The sequence below is a fragment of the Phascolarctos cinereus genome, unplaced genomic scaffold (assembly GCF_003287225.1).
Source record: "Phascolarctos cinereus isolate Bilbo 61053 unplaced genomic scaffold, phaCin_HiC Scaffold_726;HRSCAF=1367, whole genome shotgun sequence".
Classification (NCBI taxonomy): Eukaryota; Metazoa; Chordata; class Mammalia; order Diprotodontia; family Phascolarctidae; genus Phascolarctos; species Phascolarctos cinereus.
In genome coordinates, this window is record NW_027556098.1 from 156,518,388 (window position 1) to 156,538,240 (window position 19,853).

Sequence of the window (19,853 nt, forward strand, 5' to 3'; positions counted from 1 at the left end):
AAATTCTATAATGCTCTGAGGTATTGCAATAAATGAGTGTGAAAATGCTGAGCACATACTGTCCTGGCATTTCTTATTAGGCATATAACAGCCTTGAATGAAAGTAATATTGCAGACTAATTTGGTTATGGAGGCAATAATAGTGTGTCTTGTCCTGGTGACAAAGTTACCTTTTGTGTACAGTCTTTTATGAGTTTAATAGATAATAATAGCAGCTCACATTTATAGATGTTATTACGATTGGTGCATAATAAAATTTTTCCCACTAAAGTGACTGCTTCACAGTACCATCTCTTATTTGATTCTACTGCCAGATCTGAGAGAATTGAGGCCATATATTGGGTCCAGTAGGAAGTGATATTTTATGTAGACATTTTTATGAACCTGAAGTTTTGTTTTTAAACTAAGATCAAAGGTCAAGACCTACATTAGAATTGGAAGATCCTCTCATACTCACACAATTATTTAAATTTACTCAACCTCAACATTCAATTAAATTCAATTCTATCATTTCCTCATCTGTAAAATGTGAGTAGTGGTCTAGAGAGTCCCTAAGGGCCCTTCTAGCTCTAAGTCTACATATTATGAATTCAACTCAACAAACATTTATTAACTGGTACCTATACACAAAAGGCTAGCACCTGTGTGCCAGATGCTAGGGGTACAGAGACAGTAACAAGACAGCACCTGTCCTCATACACTTCCATTTTGCTGGGGGGGGGGGTGTTGCACACAAATGTATAGAAATAAGTATAGTTCAAGGAAAATTGAGGAGGGAGAGAGAGAGCACATACTAATAAATGGTGAGATTAGGGGAGCTTTCATGGAGAAGGTGGCATGTGAATTGAACCTTGAAGAAAAAGAAGGATTCTTAGAAGCAAAGATGTAGTGCATTCCACATATTGGGAGTGGCTTGTTGGAATGCATGGAACAGGGGATGGATTGTTGCATTTAAGGAATGGCTCATAGTCCAGATTGACTGAAATGTCAAATTTGGGAAGAGAAATAGAATGAAATAAATTTGGAAAGGTAGATGGGAGCCAGACTTGTAGAGGGCCTTAAATATGAGGCTGAGTTTGTATTTTATTCTTCAAGCAATGGAGGAATCACTGAAGATTTTGGAGGAGGCACATCACATGGTAAGATGGATGCCTTAGGAAGATTATTTTGGTAGCTGTATGAAGAATGGATCAGAGAGGGAAAAGACTGGAAACAGGGAGAACAGTTAGAAGGTGATGACAGTAGTCCAGACAAGAGTTGACAGGACTTGAACTAGGGTAACAGCTGAGAAAGTCTGAAAGATGTTATGGAGGAGGACTTGACAAAGCTAGTGAACTGATTGCATATGGTGGATCATGGAGAAGAAAGAGCTGACTATGGTTGGACAGGTCTATATTCACATTGCATTTTGCTGTCAGAAATGGTGTACTTTTTCTCTTCAAAATGTATTTAGGCAATACAGTAGCATTCATTTTTATTTATTTATTTGGCAATTGGGGTTAAGTGACTTGCCCAGGGTCACACAGCTAGTAAGTGTCTGAGGTCAAATTTGAACTCAGGTCCTCCTGACTCCAGGGCTGGTGCTCTATCCACTGTGCCATCTAGCTGCCCCAGCATTGTTCATTTTTTAACATTCAGTTTGAGGAATGTTCCTAAAGCTATGTAAGGATTTTATGTATTCATTTTAATACCTCATGATGATCAAATTGAAACAAATGAGAAAGTTCACTGTTTATTCAACTGATTTACTTCTAGGATAAATGGTGCTTGGAATGTACTCAAGACACATTCCTGATTGGTGTTTATTATTTGATTAAATATGATTTTCAAAGGTCACATTACACAAGAGTAGGATATTATTTTGTGCTGAGATACAATGGCGTTTATCCCCATCTGTTTCATTCTATCTCTGTATCCTTTGTTACCACAGGGGAAATAAAACACAGGCAAGGGCAAAAACATGGTTATATAATGGTAGTGCCTTGCCTTTGTCACTGGGCTTATTCAGGTCTTAGTGATAATACCTAGTTTTTATTCTCTCCAAGGGCTGAGGATAGAAGAGAATAAAAGAAGTGACATTTAAAGATTTTTAGTAATAAATGTTCACAAAGCATTGACACAGCACATGACAAAGATTGTGGTAGTACCTTAACTTACCAATCAATCAAGCAGTAAATATTTATTGAGTGGACAATAATAAGATTATGGCAAATGCCAAATGGGTGGTGCAAATATTAAGGGCTATTTATTAGAATTCACAGGAAGTTGAGATCTCTGTGGAATTGTGGTAATCACAGAAGCCTTCCTGGGGCAAGGGGGACTCGAGTTGGGCATTGAAAAAATGGGTGAAAATGAAAACAAGAACTACCACAAAACAACAGAAAATGAATATCATAAAATTACAAAGAGCAAGCATGATCCCAAAGAAGGGTTATGGAAAAACACCTCTGCCCATTCCTTTGAAGAGAGGGGTGGGGTAGTTTACTGGTGTGGAACATTGTAGATTTTTTCAATATATTGATCAATTCTGCAGACTTTTTTTTCCTCTCCCTCTTTTTTCTTTAAAAAAAAATCGTTGTGATATAGGATGGCTCTCTAGGAGGAGATGAGAGGGAGAGATGCAGGGGTTAATTTAGGCTCTATTGAAACAAGAGGTAACAATAAAGATTTATTTAAAGAAATAAAAATGGTTGGAAACAAAGAGAAAAAGCCATGCCAGAAAAGATAAAAATGCTGTAAAACCCTGGATTTTTAATACCAGGTCTTTCCAGAGTGGGGGAGGAGGGTATACATTGGGTAAAAAAGAAAGAACAGTGAGATGGGGAAAATGATTGGTTCAGCATAGGACCTGAACCCAAAAGAAGACAATGGGTGGTATAATGCATACTAGCAGTGCTTCCAGCTCTTCCTCTTCCTTGTTTCCCTATTTGTGCCCAGACTGTCCCAGTTCCTTTCCATCTTAAACTTTGTGATGAACAGTTTCATTTCCCCAAGCTAGTCAGCATAATGGATCTTTCTACCTCCAATCTTTTCCCATCCAATTCACCCTGTATCCCATTACCAGATCAGTCTTCCCAAAGCACAGATTTCATCATGCCTGCCCAAAAAAGTCTGGTGCTATAGGACAACATCCAAATTCGTTAATCTTTCCAGATAGGCCCTATAACACAATCCAGCCTCATACCATTTGTAGATTATTCTTCTCATTACCCATAGCATCCCCCTAAGTAATATGTACATAGCAGGCACTCAGCAAAAATACTTCAATATTGGAGACTAAGTGCTCACTGCTTTGCACTCAGTGCTATGTACTTAGGTCCTCAGTGAATATTTATTATTTTGAAAACTTTGAAATACCACTGTCTTCATTCTCTTCTATCCTCATCCTCTGGAAAGAACAACTAGTTATTAGCACTAAGAGCTGAACAACCCCAGTGACAAAGGCATGCCATCTGGAAGCTATAGCAGAAACATCATCATTGAAGTCAACATTTGTTGCAGGTCTAATACTTTCAGTGCACTGTACTAGGCACCCTTGGGATTAAGAAAGAAAAAAAGAGAGGCATAAGACATGGTCCCCGTTCTCATAGAACTGGTACTATTTTAGGAAGCAGGAGGTGTACATACAAGCATAACTAATAATACAATGCCATATAGGCTATGTCAAACAGAGATGGGGGCAGCTAGGTGGCACAATGGATAAAGCCCCAGGCCTGAAGTCAGGAAGACTTATCTTTGTGAATTCAAATCTGGCCTTAGACAGTGTCTAGTTATGTGACCCTGGGCAAGTCTTTTCATTCTGTTTGTCTCAGTTCCTCATCTGTAAAATGAGATGGAGAAGGAAATAGCAAATCATTCCAGTATCTCTGTTAAGAAAAATCCAAATGGGGTCACAAAGAGTTGGACACAACTGAAAAGGACTGAACGACAGCAACAAATGGAGGGCACAGAAAATAAGCATTATTAAAGTTCAAAGGAAGGAGATACAGATGCCCAGGGACAATGGTTTACACTAAAACAACTAAAGAGACACCTATGCCAACATCCTTAACTGGTGGTTCCTTAAAGATTTGATTTCACAGAGACAAAGTTGTAGGGAGAAATTGTGGGAGGTAAGCTCTTGAATAGAAAATAGTCTGGGTGAGGAATGTGCCAAATCAGAGTGAGGTAGGTACTGAGGCAGATGGGGAAAAGACCTGAGCTGGCTGAAGTATTCTGAGCAGTTCTCTGCATAGATGTGAAGGGGGTGGGGCGTGAATTGTGAGGCTAAGGCCAAAGGAATAGATTTCCACCTGGGACAGTCTCTAGAGATGGTCTCAGTGAAGCTGCAAATAGGCCTAAGGCAGCTGAATTTAACAGTCCAGGGGCTGAACTGAGCGAGCCTGGGTAAGGAGCACTCTCAGAAAATTGGCAGAGATAAATCTAATTTAGAGCAGAATTTAGTAATTATCTATTAATGATATTGTGAATAAGTTTGGTTTGAAGCACCATTATGAAGACATGGTTATATTCCCCATTTCAAAGACATCAAGAAGGAAAAAATTATGAAAGAAGGTTGATTAGGAATCTGTGAAAGTAAGAAATGAAGTAGTTCCTTAAATTAAAAAGGAAAAGTTGTAGAAACATTGCTCTAGAAAATAGCTTCACCTATCTACTCTGTGAGAGCTTCTGAATTTATTCCTTTTCCCTGTCCCTCCTTATTATGGAGCTAAATAAGCTTAAAATAAATTTGTTAGTGGTACCCTGGAATAAAAGCTCAGGGTAAGTTAAATGATGAAGAGGCCAGTTAATGTATATTCAATTCAATTCAATGAACATTTATTAGCATACCTACTATGCCAAGGTACCATGCTTTCACAGTACAAAGTGGATATTTTTTGTCAGATTTTAGGAAAATAAATTTAATAATAAGATGCTATAGATTTTTCAAATCTGTGCCTGCAATAGTCATATGGAAAACAGTTCAGTTAGCTGGTAGAAGAATCCTAAGAGGTATATTTTAAACTCATCTAGTGTCCAGGTCTTCCTTCTCCTCCTCTTCTCCCCAACTCCCCTCCCAAAAAAATGAAGGTAGTTTTAGATCTGAGAAATAAGGCGTGGTGCTGAGGTCACAGGTATGGAGTATGTTTGATGAGTAAAGGTGAGTTACTATAAAGATTATATATTAACTATTTACTAATAATAAATGAAGTTATTCTCCACAGCTGTTCAGCAGAATGGACAGAACTATTTTGTTCCCCTAAGTGTCTTGCACACAGTAGATACTTAGTAAGTCTTTGCTGATTTGAATTGAATTCATATCAGAAGATATGAACTCAAATCTGTCCTCTGCTACTTTCTGCCTCTAAGACCTTGAAGATGGCACTAAGCTCTATGGATCTGTTTCCTCCTATATAAAATGAAAGGGTTGGACTGGATGTCTAACTTGTCAGCTAGAATCCTATGATTCTATTGCAACTTTTGTGCCTGGACATATTTTAAGCATTTAAACACTTTTTTGCATCATTTTTTTTCTCTTCCAGGTGCAATAAGTACCTGACACTTCCCAGTGGTGATAGAAGTTCACTCTTATAAATACTCAGGCTTACAAAGCTTTCAAAAATGGAACTAATTTTATTTATAGTATGGTAATAGACATGGAAAAAACTGGCACTGGAGACCATAAAGAATAAAGACAACCCCTTTCTCGCCATTTGGTATGCCTCTGCACCCTCACCCTTAAGGCCTGTTGTTCTTTTCATGTCTAACTCTTCATGACCCCATTTGAGGTTTTCTTGGCAAAGATATTGGAGTGGTTTGCCATTTCTTCCTCTAACTCATTTTACAGTTGAGGAAACTGAGGCAATCAGGGTCACACAGCTAGTAAGTGTCTGAGGCCAGATTTGAACTCAGGAAGATGATTCATTCTGACTCCAGGTCCAGCATTCTGTCCACTGTACCACCTAGATGCATTAACACCTCCACTATCCTTCTATTCCACATTATTGCCCTTGGTGGAATTCCAGTGATATGCAAGTTCATTGTTAACTGAGGTTGTGCTTAGACTTTCACTACTCCAATCTGTCATAAGCACAGCTCTCTACTCTCGGACAGAATTGTAGTTAATAACAATGACAATAACAATTAATTATAATTATAATAGCTAATATCTATATAGTTAAAGTTAAATAGCTTACTATTTGCCAGGCACTGTGTTATGTGTGTTATAATTATTGTCTCTCTTGATCTTCATAACAACCCTGGGAGTGAGATATCTACCCTTACAGGCTTTGGTAAGCATATGAAGAAGCAGCAAAATAAAAGGAATTGGAAGTGTAATAAACATATCTGATTGAAATTGGGTCTCAAATTACAACTGGGAAAATTTAAGACAGTTCTTTCGACCCTCTGGGATGTCAGGATCCTTCAGATTACAAAGAATGCTAGGGAGGAGAGGATACAGAGACTGGGCTAAAAAGGAAAAAAAAGAAGGTCATTATCTTAATTTAACTATGCTCCCCAAAAGCAGTCTTTAACAGGATGTTGTAAAGACTTCATTTTGGTTATTGGCCAGCTAGACTTTCCCCATCCTTCTGGCTCCAGCTGTCTGAGCTGCCAGAAAGCAAGCAGCTGTGTTGTCTTAAACCCAGACAGCCAATGCTGGCAAGATCTCAAGCAACTTAAAAGACCTTGTTGACTCCACTCCTTTACCTGGTTCTTCCTGTTTTTCCTGCTCTTGTCTGTCATCCCTATATATCTCTTGCTTTCCTCTGTTGCCTACCTCTACCTGACAGCCGTTAGTTCCATCTTAGGTGCAAGGCATGTCTGCCAGTAGACATTCCCATGACTTAACCCTTGAGTGGATCTAAGCCTCCACCAAGGATGGTCTAACTTCTTCTCTTGCCGTGGTCCTATTCATAGACATGGTTCACGTGGAAGAGAACACCAGTTCCTCCATTCCTTCCTCCTTCCATCAGCCAACCTGAGGAAAGAAAAGGTTAAAGACCTTTTTTTTAAAAAAAAAAATCTATCATCTGATGATCCATCCTTCCAAATTGGAACCCAGCTCAAGACTTCCTTCTCAGGTACGACCTCTAGGATCTTAGATTTAGAGCTGGACATCTAACCCAAGCCTCTCATTTTGTAGATGAGTAAACTAAGGCCCAGAGAGGCTTAGGAAGCTGCCTAAGGTCATATAGCTATGGTGAGTAAGTGGAAGAGGGAGCATTTAAACCCAGGAGCTCTGACTCTAACTCCAGCATATATGTGTATGGTCCACAGAACCCTCATGGAGAAGCTGACTTGGCTCTACTGGACTTCTCTGACTCTTGTTACGTATGCCTTTCCGAAGATCTATCTTCTTTACCAACGCAGCCACTGGTTTCCTCCTCAGCATCAAATTTCATCAGTCAGCATGACAATTCTCACCTGCTGCTGGATCACCATTCTGAAACTGGCAGCCAATCTGATGAAAATATTGGATAAAAGGAATTCACATGGAGACAGCTGTTGGTGATTTAAGGTGCTAGCCTCTGAAGAGTGTTTGTATTTTAAAAGAGGATAGCTATAGAGGTAAATATTTAAAGCAAAGGAATCTATCACTAACAGTAGTTTTAAATGTAGGAACAATAGGGAAGATCTTCTGGGGAAGGTTTACTGGTTTGAGGGAAAAGTATGTCACACCAGATAGGTAGCCATCTAACCTGGGGCTTATGGGTAGGGGTTCTTCTCTGTATCCCTGCCTACAAACTCAAGAAAATCTGGGAATTTTCAAGTGTCCATCAAGATGATAAAAATTGGAAAGCATTTCCATAGTGGATCTTTTGAAAATAGATGAATAGAGGTGAGTTTTCCTCAAGCAAGGGAGTTTTAAGCCTGGTAAAAGGCACTTAGGGACTTTAAAATATATTCTCATTAGATTCATTTATCTGAAAAATGAGGATGAAAATACTTGTTCTATCTACTTGACAGCATTTTTTGTAAATCAAATGAAATACTATATGTTGTATAAATGTGAGGTATTATTATATGTTCATGCATTCTATTAACAGCATTAATATTTATAGAACACATAATAGTAGAATCCTATGATGTAGAGGTAACTAAATTAGAAAAGATATAGTCCTATAATTTATGTTTCCAATAAAGTTCTGATAAGACAGACAATAAAAGGCTTAACATATTTTAAAGCTTTCTTATATCTTCACAGAGGTAGTAGTAGTAGTAGTAGTAGTAGTAGTAGTAGTAGCAGTGGTAGTAGTAGTAGTAGTAGTAGTAGTTATATAGCACTTTAGAGTTTGCACAGCATTTTACAAACAATGACTCTGAGAGGCAGGTGCTCCAATTTTTTAGATAAGGAAACAGAGGTTACATGACTTGACCATGATCGTACAGCTAGTAAGTGACTGAGGCCAGATTTGAATTCAGGCCTTCCAGACTGAGGTCCACTACTCTATCCATTGTGCTACCGCTACCTAGCTCTGGAGCTGGAAGGAACCTCAATAGCCATTTCATTTTCTTTACAGATGAAGAAATTGAGGCCTAAGGAGATTAGTAACTTGTTCATTCTAGGTCACACAGATGGGGGGGGGGTATGGATTTGAACTCAGGTCCTCTAACTGAAGAGCCTGTGTTCTTTCCTTTTTTTTTTTGTCTACGCAATGGAGTTAAGTAACTTGCCCAAGGTCACACAGGTGGTAAGTGTGTGTAAGGTATGGTCAGATTTGAACTCAGGTCCTCCTGAATCAAGGGCTGGTGTTCTATCCATTGCGCCACCTAACTGCCCCTTTTTTCTTTTTTCTTGCCTGTATTCTTTCCCCTGTACAATGCAGAACTCCTTTTTACTACCCTTATGTTACATTAAATGTGTTTCCCCTTCAAATTGTGTGTCAGTTGAATATTTGCAAATCAAGTGGATTAGTAAAGAGTCATATTGAAAGAAGTTTCCTAGCTGAATCTTTTTTGAAAAATGTGTTAGGGGAAAAGGAAAAGGAACAAGCATTTATTAAGCACCTACTATGTATAGATTTTCTTAAAACTAGACATAGCTATATCCAAGATAAACAGCCCAAATATACATCCACTTGTGTAGAGCAAGTTGAAAGAGACTAAAAAAGAACTGTCATAAAATCGTTTATTAAAGAAGGATGAGATCTTTGAGGTTATTTAGTCTAATGCCCTAACATCACAAATGAATAAACTTTGAACTCCAGGGAGATTAAATGTCTTGCCCAGGACCAAAACAAGAAGAATATTGTTTAACTTTTCACAAACTAGTCGGTTGGGCAATTGCTATGGTAATTAAAAAGGATCAATCAAAAGCATTTATTAAGTATCTACTATATGCCAGACACTATACTAACAGCTGCTGTACTAGCTACAAGGCAAAGGTGAAAACAGTCCCTGCCCTCAAGGAGCTTCCAGTCTGGGAAGAAAATGCATGCATACACACAAAATTACATTTATACATACATGTACACGTGTGTGCATACATATATAGTATGTATTGTTATGTGTGTGTGTGTACAAGATAGTTACAGGATGGTTTGGGGGTGGGGGAATTAGCAGCTGGGAGGATCAGGAAGACCACTATGTGGAATGTGGTCCTTGAACAGAAGCCTTGAGGCAAGCTAGGGATTCTGAGAGACAAACATGAGGAGGGAGTACATTCCGGGTATGGAGGACAGCCAATGCAACGTTGTAAAGGTGGGAGAAGTAGCGCCCGTTAGGAGGAATAGCTTTTATCATTATGAAATACCACTTTCAGTTATTCATGTGACATTATCATCAAACATTGATTGTAGATGTCATTGTAAAAAGTGCTATTTCCCAAAACTGTGGTAATTTGCTGTTATCTAAAACCTACCTACCACTTTATAAATGTGTTGATACCCCCAATTAGAATAGGAGCTCTTTGAGAGCACGGATCATTACTTTTCTGTTTGTATTCCAGGGCTTGGAACAGTGTTAGAATTCCTGTGTTATGGTAATAATAGCTAGGTATTTACATAAAACATACTGTGTCAGGAACTGTGCAAAGTGCTTTATGAATATTATTTCATTTTATCCTCACAACAACCCTGAAAAGTAGGTGCTAGAATTATCTCTGTTTTATAGATGAGAAAACTGAGGCAGACAGAGGTTAAGCAGCTTGCCCAAAGTCACAGTTAATAAATGTCTGAGATTGGATTTGAACTCAGGAGTTCTGGCCCTGCTCTATCATCTGTGCTATCCAAGTTCCTCTAACGAAAAAGACTTAAACTTGGAAACAGAGGTCTAATTTAAATGATGTAAGCAGTTTATAGTTAATCTGTGTCAGAAAAATTATCATTTCTTGCATTCATAATGTCATCAGTATGAGCTGGTTGAAGGGGGCTTTTTCTCACTGATCAAGCAAATGCTTGACCCAGAACAATTACACAGGAGTTCTAAAGACAGAATCGGATACATGACTGTCCCTCTTCTAGACCAACAGTGTCAAATTCAAATAGAAATGGGGGCCACTGATTCATAATGACAGTTTTAAAATGTATGGTTATTTCTGTTTAATTGTATTTTTATTTGCTTTGTTAAATATTTCCCAATTCCTGGAGTTTTGCAGATCGTGTGCTGCCTGTGGGCAGCCTGCAATCTAGATAACCTCTTTGGAATGTGACTGAATCCCAAAGGAAGCTGGATGAAATGTTAAATATCCCTTATGACATTTATAAAATGGATTCATGTCCTGGGTTTCCCAAGTAGAGATAACTCAGATAAAGCCAAACAAAATTCATACGATTCCAAATCAAGACTTTCAATAGTTTTCCAAATGTTCTTCCTAGAATATATAGAATAATCACTTGTTTAGCTTCTTGAAACCTCCAGGTTCTTCACTGTTTTACTGTGATCTAGATTGGTACAAAGAACCAAGAATTTGAAATCCTTTCTCTTCTCCTATGCATACCTTATTCGTAACAGTCGAATGAAGACAAAGAATTTTTCATTTTTACCACAGTAAATATCCTAGACTTTTTCTGGTATCATATATAAATAAGAAGGCCTTTCTTGAATAAGTAGCAAACTAAAGAATAAAAAGGGAGAACCCTGAAGGTGCAATGATTGAAAACCCTTCTAGAACCTTTCTCTGTGTGTATTTTAAAAGGTGGTCCTATTCTTTGAAGGCAGGATGTAGAAGCAGTACTTTCATTCCTACGGCAAACCTTGAAAAACACACCAGCTTGTAGGATATACTCTTTTATTGGATTAACAAAAAATATAAATAAAAAGGGCTTTTGAAAATGTGGATTTTTTCTTTAACTAGGTTTATCTCAATGTGTAAGCAGTAAATATAAATCAAAGGCCTGGCTGGGCTAGGGGCTCTTAGTAAAGTAATGAGCTTTGATGTTAGACTTTTGATAGTGCACGAGATTTTGGGTGGAGGAAGAGGCCCTTTAGGATTTGCTCTCATTTGACAGGCCCCACAAATACATGCCACCACCACTCTCACTGCCCCATCAAAAAATGTCCTGGCAGGCCATTCTAAGTAATCTGTTCCAGGCTGACTTTATCTAGTAGCCACTTGAATGGTCAATCTTATGATGCAGAGAGATAGTCAACATTGGTGGAAAAACAAATCATAGGATGTTCAGTGAAAAAATGCCAAACCAAAGAACAGAGCTTGGAAAGCAAAATGATAAGATTCTCTGGGAATAAAACTCATGGAAAGTTAGAGCAGAAAAGGACCTTAGGAATCATCTAGTCTGTGCCCCTCATTTAACAGATGAGGAAATTAAGACCCATTGAGATGAAACGACTTATCTACAGTTGCCTAGTAATGAAAAGCAAACTCAGGGTCAGAGTTCTGATAAGGATCCAGGTTTTCTGACTTCCAATTCAATGTGCTTTTTTTTTTTTAAACTATTGTACGCTGCTTCCCTCTAGTAAATTCTCACCTCTTTAAACCCTGTCTCCTTATGGTCCACTCTCACACCCAAGCTTTCCATTTTCACTCCCTAACTTACCTCTCCCCATCCAACACACACTTTTTCTGAATGTGTTGTTAATGGAAAATAAAAGGACAGAAGAAAAAAACAACAAAGCAGAGGCTAAAGACAAAATCAAGACTACAATCCACATCAAATTACAGAATAGAATTAGAATCTGAATAGATCCAAAGAAATTTTGTAACTAAATAACTTAACAGAAACTTTGTCTAATATTATTTCCCACAATTAAAAAACACTGATTAAAAATCCCACAGCATAAAATTGAGATATTTCTCACTTATTTGCTAGACATATTTGCCCAACTTTGACTCAATTCTCAAAAAACAAAAACAATTAGTCTAGCAATGATTGATTTCAGAACAACTTCATAAATTTGTATTTCCTCAACACTTTCCAGGTATTATCTCATTTCTGTTGCCCTCTTTGGTTTCTAGAATGGGTAATCAGCACCCCTTTTTCTACTACATCACAATTACCTCCTTAAATCTCCTGAAGTCTGGTTTCTAGCCTCAAGACTTCCCTGAAATTACTCTTTCTGAAGTTATCAGTAGTCTTAGACAAATACAGTAGATTATTCTCAACAGCTTGACCTCTGCTGCATTTGGCATTGGTGGCTACATTTTCTTTTTCTAACTTGAAAAATTCCTGTGTAGTTAGGATTCATATGATTCTATCCTATTCTCCATAGTGGTACTGCCAAACCTTTTCATCTCTCCCTTAAACGTACCATGGTTCCCTGTCCCCCAACCTCCTCAGCTGAGAACTTTGCTTCATAATTTACTGGAAAAAAAAGTCTATTCATGGAGAACTCCCTTTTTTCCTCTTCCTATTCAGATATTTTCTGCCACAATCTCCTTCTTCACCTCTGTCTCATATGAAAGGGTGGTCCTTCTCCATGCCAAAATGTACCCCTCTACCTGCTGACTTCCAGTCTCACATCTCCAAGTGACTATCAGTTATCTTGAACTGGATTTCTAGTAGACATCTTAAGTTCACCATGTCAGAAACTGAATTCATTATCTTTCCTCTCATATCCTCTCTCCTTCTAACCATGTTATTGTCAAGGGCACCACTATCTGCCCCAAATGTTCACATGGACTATTTGTGCCCGACTTTTGGTAGAGCATTCCAAGCTCATATTGGTCTGATCAACCACAGTCCAAAGCTCTGCAACTTGTCTCTAACATAGTGATGTCATTTTGGTCTTCGTTGAGAAGGAAGGACAACGACCAGTGCTTAGTACAGTGCCTAGCACATAGAAAGAAGGTACTTAATAATTGCTTATTGACAGACTGATTCATGCCAGTGATGTCTTCCCCAGTTTCCCTTCCCCCTTCTTGGATCTTCTGTCTCTCTACTCCAGATCTTTTCAGATTTTATCTTCTTTAAGCTTCTAAAGGGATTTGCCATGAATTGTTAATCCTTGATAAACCAGTTAGTCTTTGAAGAAGGTAGAGAACTACTTAGGAGAGGCTTTCTATTTATGCGTATTGTCTAGAGCAGCAGTTTCCAACGAGTGGACTGTGAACCGGTGGGGGGGGGGCAAGGGTTGGAATTATTACAAGGGGTCCTTAAATGTATCTGTGAATCCATAAAAAAACCAAACCTACCTTTTGTAAATTGAATAAATATGTTGCGCATGTTAATATTTTAGAATGTATAGATGCTTTTGATTAATAAAATACAAATTAATTTAAAATTGTTGCCAAATTTACAGTAGCTTTTTGTCATTTTGTGCATTTTCTCAATCCATAAATCCCATGAGTATTTTTACTATCATGTGGGTGTCTGTGAAATTTGTTGACATCATTATACTTAAAAAAGGATGGGAAAGTTGGGAAAAGATTGGGAACCTATGTTCTTAACCTGGATGCTGGTGGAAAGATTTCAGGGAGTCTATGAACTTGGATGAAAAAAATTATATTTTTATTTTCACTAGCCTCTAACTAATTTTTATCCTTTCCTTCAATTATCTTAAAATGTTTTTGAGATGGGGTCCATATGTTTTTTGGAGGTAAGCTAGGTAAGAGAATAGAATGCTGGGCCTGAAGTCAGGAAGACCTGTGTTCAAACTTGGCCTCAGACACTTATAGATATTTATCCTATATATGGCTTCTTTGTACATAGTTGTTTACATGTTGCATATGCATTAGGCTGTGAGCTTGAGAGCAAGAACTCTTTTGCCTTTCTTTGTATCCTCAGTCCCTAGCATAGTGCAGGGAACATGTAGTGGGTGCTAAATAAATGTTTCTTGACTGACTGTTGTGTCAGAGGATCCCTCCATGTAACAAAAGTATACCATAGGGATCTCTGACTTGTTGCTTCCTTCAGTTGGTAACCTGAAAATTTCAATACCTGGCACTCTTACCAAGGGGAGCTTTCAGGTCTCCTTTCATATACTTAGGATTACAAGGTGTTAAATAATAAAACACTATACCCAAAGGACTATAAAACTGTGCATACTCTTTGATCCTGCAATACCATTACTAGGTCTATATCCCAAAGAGATCATAAAGAAGGGGAAAGGACCTACATGTACAAAAATATTTATAGCAGCTCTTTTTGTGGTGGCAAAGAATTGGAAATTGAGGGAATGCCCATCAGTTGGGGAATGGCTGAACAAATTGTGGTGTATGATTTCAATGGAATACTATTGTGCTATAAGAAATGAGGAGCAGACAGACTTCAGAAAAACCTGGAAAGACTTACATGAACTGAGACTGAGTGAAGTGAGTAGAACCAGGAACTTTGTACACAGTAACAACAACATTGTGCAATGATCAACTACAATAGACTTAGCTCTTAGCAATACAATGAGCCAAGACAATTCCAAAAGACTCATGATGGAAAATGCTATCTATATCCAGAGAAAGAACTAATTAAGGCTGAATGCAGATTGAAGCACACTATTTTCACTTTCTTTTTTTTCTGTGTTTTTTTCCTTTTGCTCTGTTTCTTGTTTTACAACATGACTAATGTGGACACGTGTTTGATGTGATTGCACATGTATAACCTATATCAGATTCTTTGCTGTCTTGAGGGAGGAGGGAGGGGTGGGAGGAAGAAGGAGCAAGAGGAGGGAGAAAATTTTGGAACTCAAAATCTTATAAAAAATGAATGTTGGGGAAAAAAAAGAAAAGAAAAACATGGGGGTAGGGGTAGGGATAAATAAATAATAAAACACTCCTGTTGGCTTACATTTAGACTCTAGTCAGGACCCAGCAAGAAGGAAAGATTCAAATCTGAGCCTATAAAGAATAAAGATTTCTTCCCACTTCTCTACACTTTCCCCCCTGGTGGACCACCTTTCTCCCTTGCCAGGGACTTGACAATCCTTATGTCTTATAGTACCACTCTGGGTCTGGCACTAGCAGGGAGAAAGACCTAGGGTTTGCTCCTCCAGTTAGTTCTTTGCCAGTGCATTGCTTTCTCCCCAACAGCGCCTCTTTTGTGTTCTAGTTCCCATGGTGCTCCTCCTCTGGCATCTCTCCTCTGTACTGGCTTCTTTCGACAGTGTTCTATCATTGCTGCTCTCCATCTGTTGGTGGTAGTAGCTTCCAGGAGTCTAGCTTTGGAGCAGTTGGTCTATGGAATGGTTATTATATGTCAGTGTTTCAGCCCTTTCATTCTTTAGTGGCCAAAATGTTTCTTGGCTATTTATAATTCTGATATTTCTCATTCAAGTCTTATAGTACTACTCTCTAAATCACCTCAAGAGTTATGTGGCTGTGAAAAGAGCTTCCATTTGAATCTCTCCAAGGAGTCTCTATTTTCCACTCCTGGTCATATGATAGTGAGTTGGAACGGTTTAATTTTTCTCTCCCCTAGTTTCTGGATAGGATATCTTATTTGATCTGCAACTCCTAATAAGCCTTTGGGAGGGGATGGTGATTTGAAAAGACACTCCTACTCCTTTTCGTCGACCTTTCTCCCTTCGCTACTCTTCCGGGAAAGCTGGGCTAGATTATGCAAATACCTTAAACTGCTACTCAGAGCTCCCCAAAGCAAGGGGGAGTGAAAGAGAGATATTTGCAGTTCCCAAAACACTAGCCATAGTCCACATTGGAGAAATCTTTCATGAACAGAAATCTTTGCAGGCAACTCCTGTCTCAGGCTGGTCCTGTGGCTCAAGATTAGGGTCAGAATGAAATAAGACTATCATAGACCACCTAGCAGTTAACAAAAGGAGGTTTACTTTACTATAGCTTAGAAAGGATAGTCAGCAAGAATAGAACATTGATTCAATTGATTTCATTTTCTTATGTCTTTGCTGGCCAGATTGGTGCCTAAATCAAGGGCTGAGAGAAGTGCTCCTGACTTCTCCTGGGCTGGCTTTTGTACTCCTGAAGGTACAACAGTGGTTCCAGCCTTTGCCCCCTGGACCACTTATGTCTTAAGTATGATTCCAGTACTTCTTAAGGTACTGGCCTTTGTGGGGTAGGACCTTAAGAAAAGTAATCCTAGCCCATGTGGCACTTGTTACAGTAGATACTATTCCTACCATACAAGTGAATACATGTTCAAATGATAATTCCCTGAAACATTTTGGTGGAGCAAATTCTGATGCTAATAAAGTCCTTCCTGCCTGCCTGCCTGCATACCATGATCTGTTTCTTCCTGTAGTGTTGACATGGGTACAGAGGAATCAAGAGCAGTAGTAAAAAAAGAAAAAAAGAAAGAAAAAAGAAAATATGAGGAATTACTGGTTTTTGAGGGAAAACAATTGAACAGGTAAAACTTAAATGCAAAAAGAAATGAGAGTGAATAAAAAATAATTTTTAAAATTATCTTATTTTTGTCTTACTTAGACCCTCTCTCATCCAATCTCTTTAAATCTTCCTCTTCAATACCTCTTTACTCTTCAAACTAATGTACTAGGTAATCTTGAACTTCATTATTTTTCAGAAGTTTTTTTTTTCAGGCTTATTCTGTATTTGCTACATTTCCTTGAATGGTTGTAATTAGATTCTCCTTAGTTTCTTGTTTACAAGTGCTGTGAAGTGAGTTAATTAGCATTTACCAAGTGCTTAGGCTCTGTGCTAAATCCTTGACAGCCCAAAAGATGCAAAAACCAGGGCCTGTTTTCAAAGAGCTCACAGTCTAATGGGAAAGACAACATACAAGTAACGATGTTCAAACGAGCTACGTGCAGGATCAGTTAGAGATAACCAACCAAGGGAAGTCACTAGAATTAAGAGGGGGTGGGAAAAGTCTCTTGCCCAAGGTGGGGCTTTAATTGAATCTTGAAGGAACCAAGGAAACCAGTAGCTGGAGATGAGGAGGGAGAGCATTCCAAGAATGGGGAATAGCCGGTGAAAACAATCAGAATTGGGAGATGGAGTGTCCAGTGAGGAATAGCAAGGAGGCTGGTGTCACTGGATTGCAGGATACTTGGAATGGAATGAAGACTGAAAAGATAAGAAGGGTCCAGGTTAAGAAGGGCTTTAAAAACCAAATAGAGGATTTTACATGTGATCCCGGAGGTAATAAAGAGCCACTGGAGTTTATTGAATGGGGGTGGGGGCTGGGGATAATCAATCCTACATATTAGAAAGATCAGTTTGACAGCTGAAATGAGGATGGACTGGCATGGGGAGAGATTTGAGGCAGGGAGTCCAACCAAGCAAACTATTGCAATAGTTCAGGCGTAAGGAAGGCAATGAGTGTCTATATCACGATAGTTTTAGCGCCAGAAGAGAGAAGTGGAGGAAGGAAAGATGTCTGGAAGTTAAAAACCACAAGATTTGACAACTGAAAAGTAAAAGTAAAGTAAAATGGGAAATTGAGCCCTTATCCATTAAATTCACTGGCTGAAAGTAAATGATCTGAACCATTCAGGTCAGAAAAACTCTCTTCAACTTTATATCTTTTTTTCGGTCTTGTCTGAACATTTGGATAAATTGCTCCAGCTCTCCATTTTATTTTGCCCTTGTTGACACATCCTTTCTGGTGGCTAGGATGCCATGTGGTGAAATGACAGGTAATCTGAAAAACTCAGAATAAAAGCCCCACGTCTCCTTCCAGAACCATCCCTGTCTCTTCCTGAATTCCTTAGATAATTGCTTCAAACCTATTTGAGATGGTGATTTAAATCAATTCTAAGTCATCTGCCAAACTTCAGAGCATAAAGCAATATTCCTCAGAATTTAAATGTTGTCTTTCTATAATCCAAAAGAAAAGGGGTTTATGCCAGGTCTACAGAAAGTACCTGAACCATTTACATTCAAAATAGACTTAGTACCCTATGTGGAAAGTGAAATAACTCATCCTTTTCAAACTTGTGCCAGACATCAAGCCAGCCAGCTACCTACTGAGTATTGTTCAAAATCCAACTTTCAAAAAACAAGAAAAAAAACAGAGCAAAACAAGAAAGGAATGAAAGCAGAGGTTTCTGCAGAGCAAATGCTTGCAAAAAACCCAAACAAACCTCTGGTTGTCATGGAGGAAAATCCCATTTCCATGGTCCTATGCTAAGCTCTTTATTTTTTATTTTTTAACATACTGAGTCAAATTCTCTCAGGGTTCATCTTATTCTTTAGAGACATGGTAAGTATTTTTTGTAATTTTGGAGGATGAATTAACTTAGGTCACTATGATATTAAGTATAATAGAACTTATTATGCAAAACACTAATGTTGGAAGACTAGGATTTCATTCATGTCACAAGCTTTCTCTGTTCTATTTAGTGAGCTGTATTAAATAGGAAGCATGTTTTGCTCTGGAGTATAAATGAATCCATAATATAGTGAAGAGTTTTAGATATGTAAGAGTTTGACGGTAGTAGCCTGGTGGATAAGCCTTACTTACTCATGAACCAAATTAAATAATACCAGCTCCATGAAATCATTCCTGATTCCCATTGGCTTGAAACTGAGTGGGATGTTGGCCTGGACCTTACCACACTCATTTCATTGCCTTGCCTTTGTATCACTTGTTTGTTAATAAGCCAGGTCTATGTCATCAGCACCTGTCTATTCCTGTCAAGGAAAAGAACTTTTTGTTCTTATTTTGTGGGAGAACCCGAGGCCTATCAGAATAATCTTGAGCTACTGGGAGCATTAAATGAGATATTTGTGTATAAAATACTTTGCAATAGTAAAACTACATGAATGTTAATTGAAAAAAAATGTAGGAGAGGGTATTTTCCAGTAGTAAAAGTAGAAATATCCACTTTGGGGGTGGGAGGAGCAAAGACTAGGGGTAAGAATATGTGTATGGGGGACTACCTCACCTCCTTGTTTCCAACCTAGTATACCATTGAATTAGAAGCCTAGAAGCTATATTTTATATGCAAGGGGCATTCAGGTAGAGAATACATTGGGGATGATTTATATTCATTATTAGAATCTAGTTTTTGAACTTTTAACAAATTCCTCTATGTTGAATTATAAATCAAACTGTTACTAACAAGTCTTAGGATTTATTTTTACTCGTTGTTCTTAACTAATAGCAATTGTCCTTTCATGACTTCAGTATCAACTTACTTTTAGCACCTTGATGGCAGCATGTACATGTACGTGTACATTTGGAGCTGTTGTTAATAGAGAGAGTCCCCTGAGATTGGACTTGGTCCATCATGTCAGAGGTCAGGGTCTGATATGTGGGGTGCATTTTGGCCTTAGTGCTTTTCTCTAATAATAATTTCATTGGTTTATGGGCTGTCCCAGAGTCTCTTTCCCAGAAACATCAGAATCTAGCTCATGTCTTTAAAGGACACTCAACATTCCTCTAAGCACAAAGGCTAACAAAAACATTAAACATAGAATAATTTTATTGAAGGCATAATGAACACAGAAAAGAACTCATATCTGAGCCCTTCACAAAGCAGAAGAGAGCCTTCCATTAATCTCTGTTTTGCTGTCCAACTCATGATCCCCAAACATTTACTTA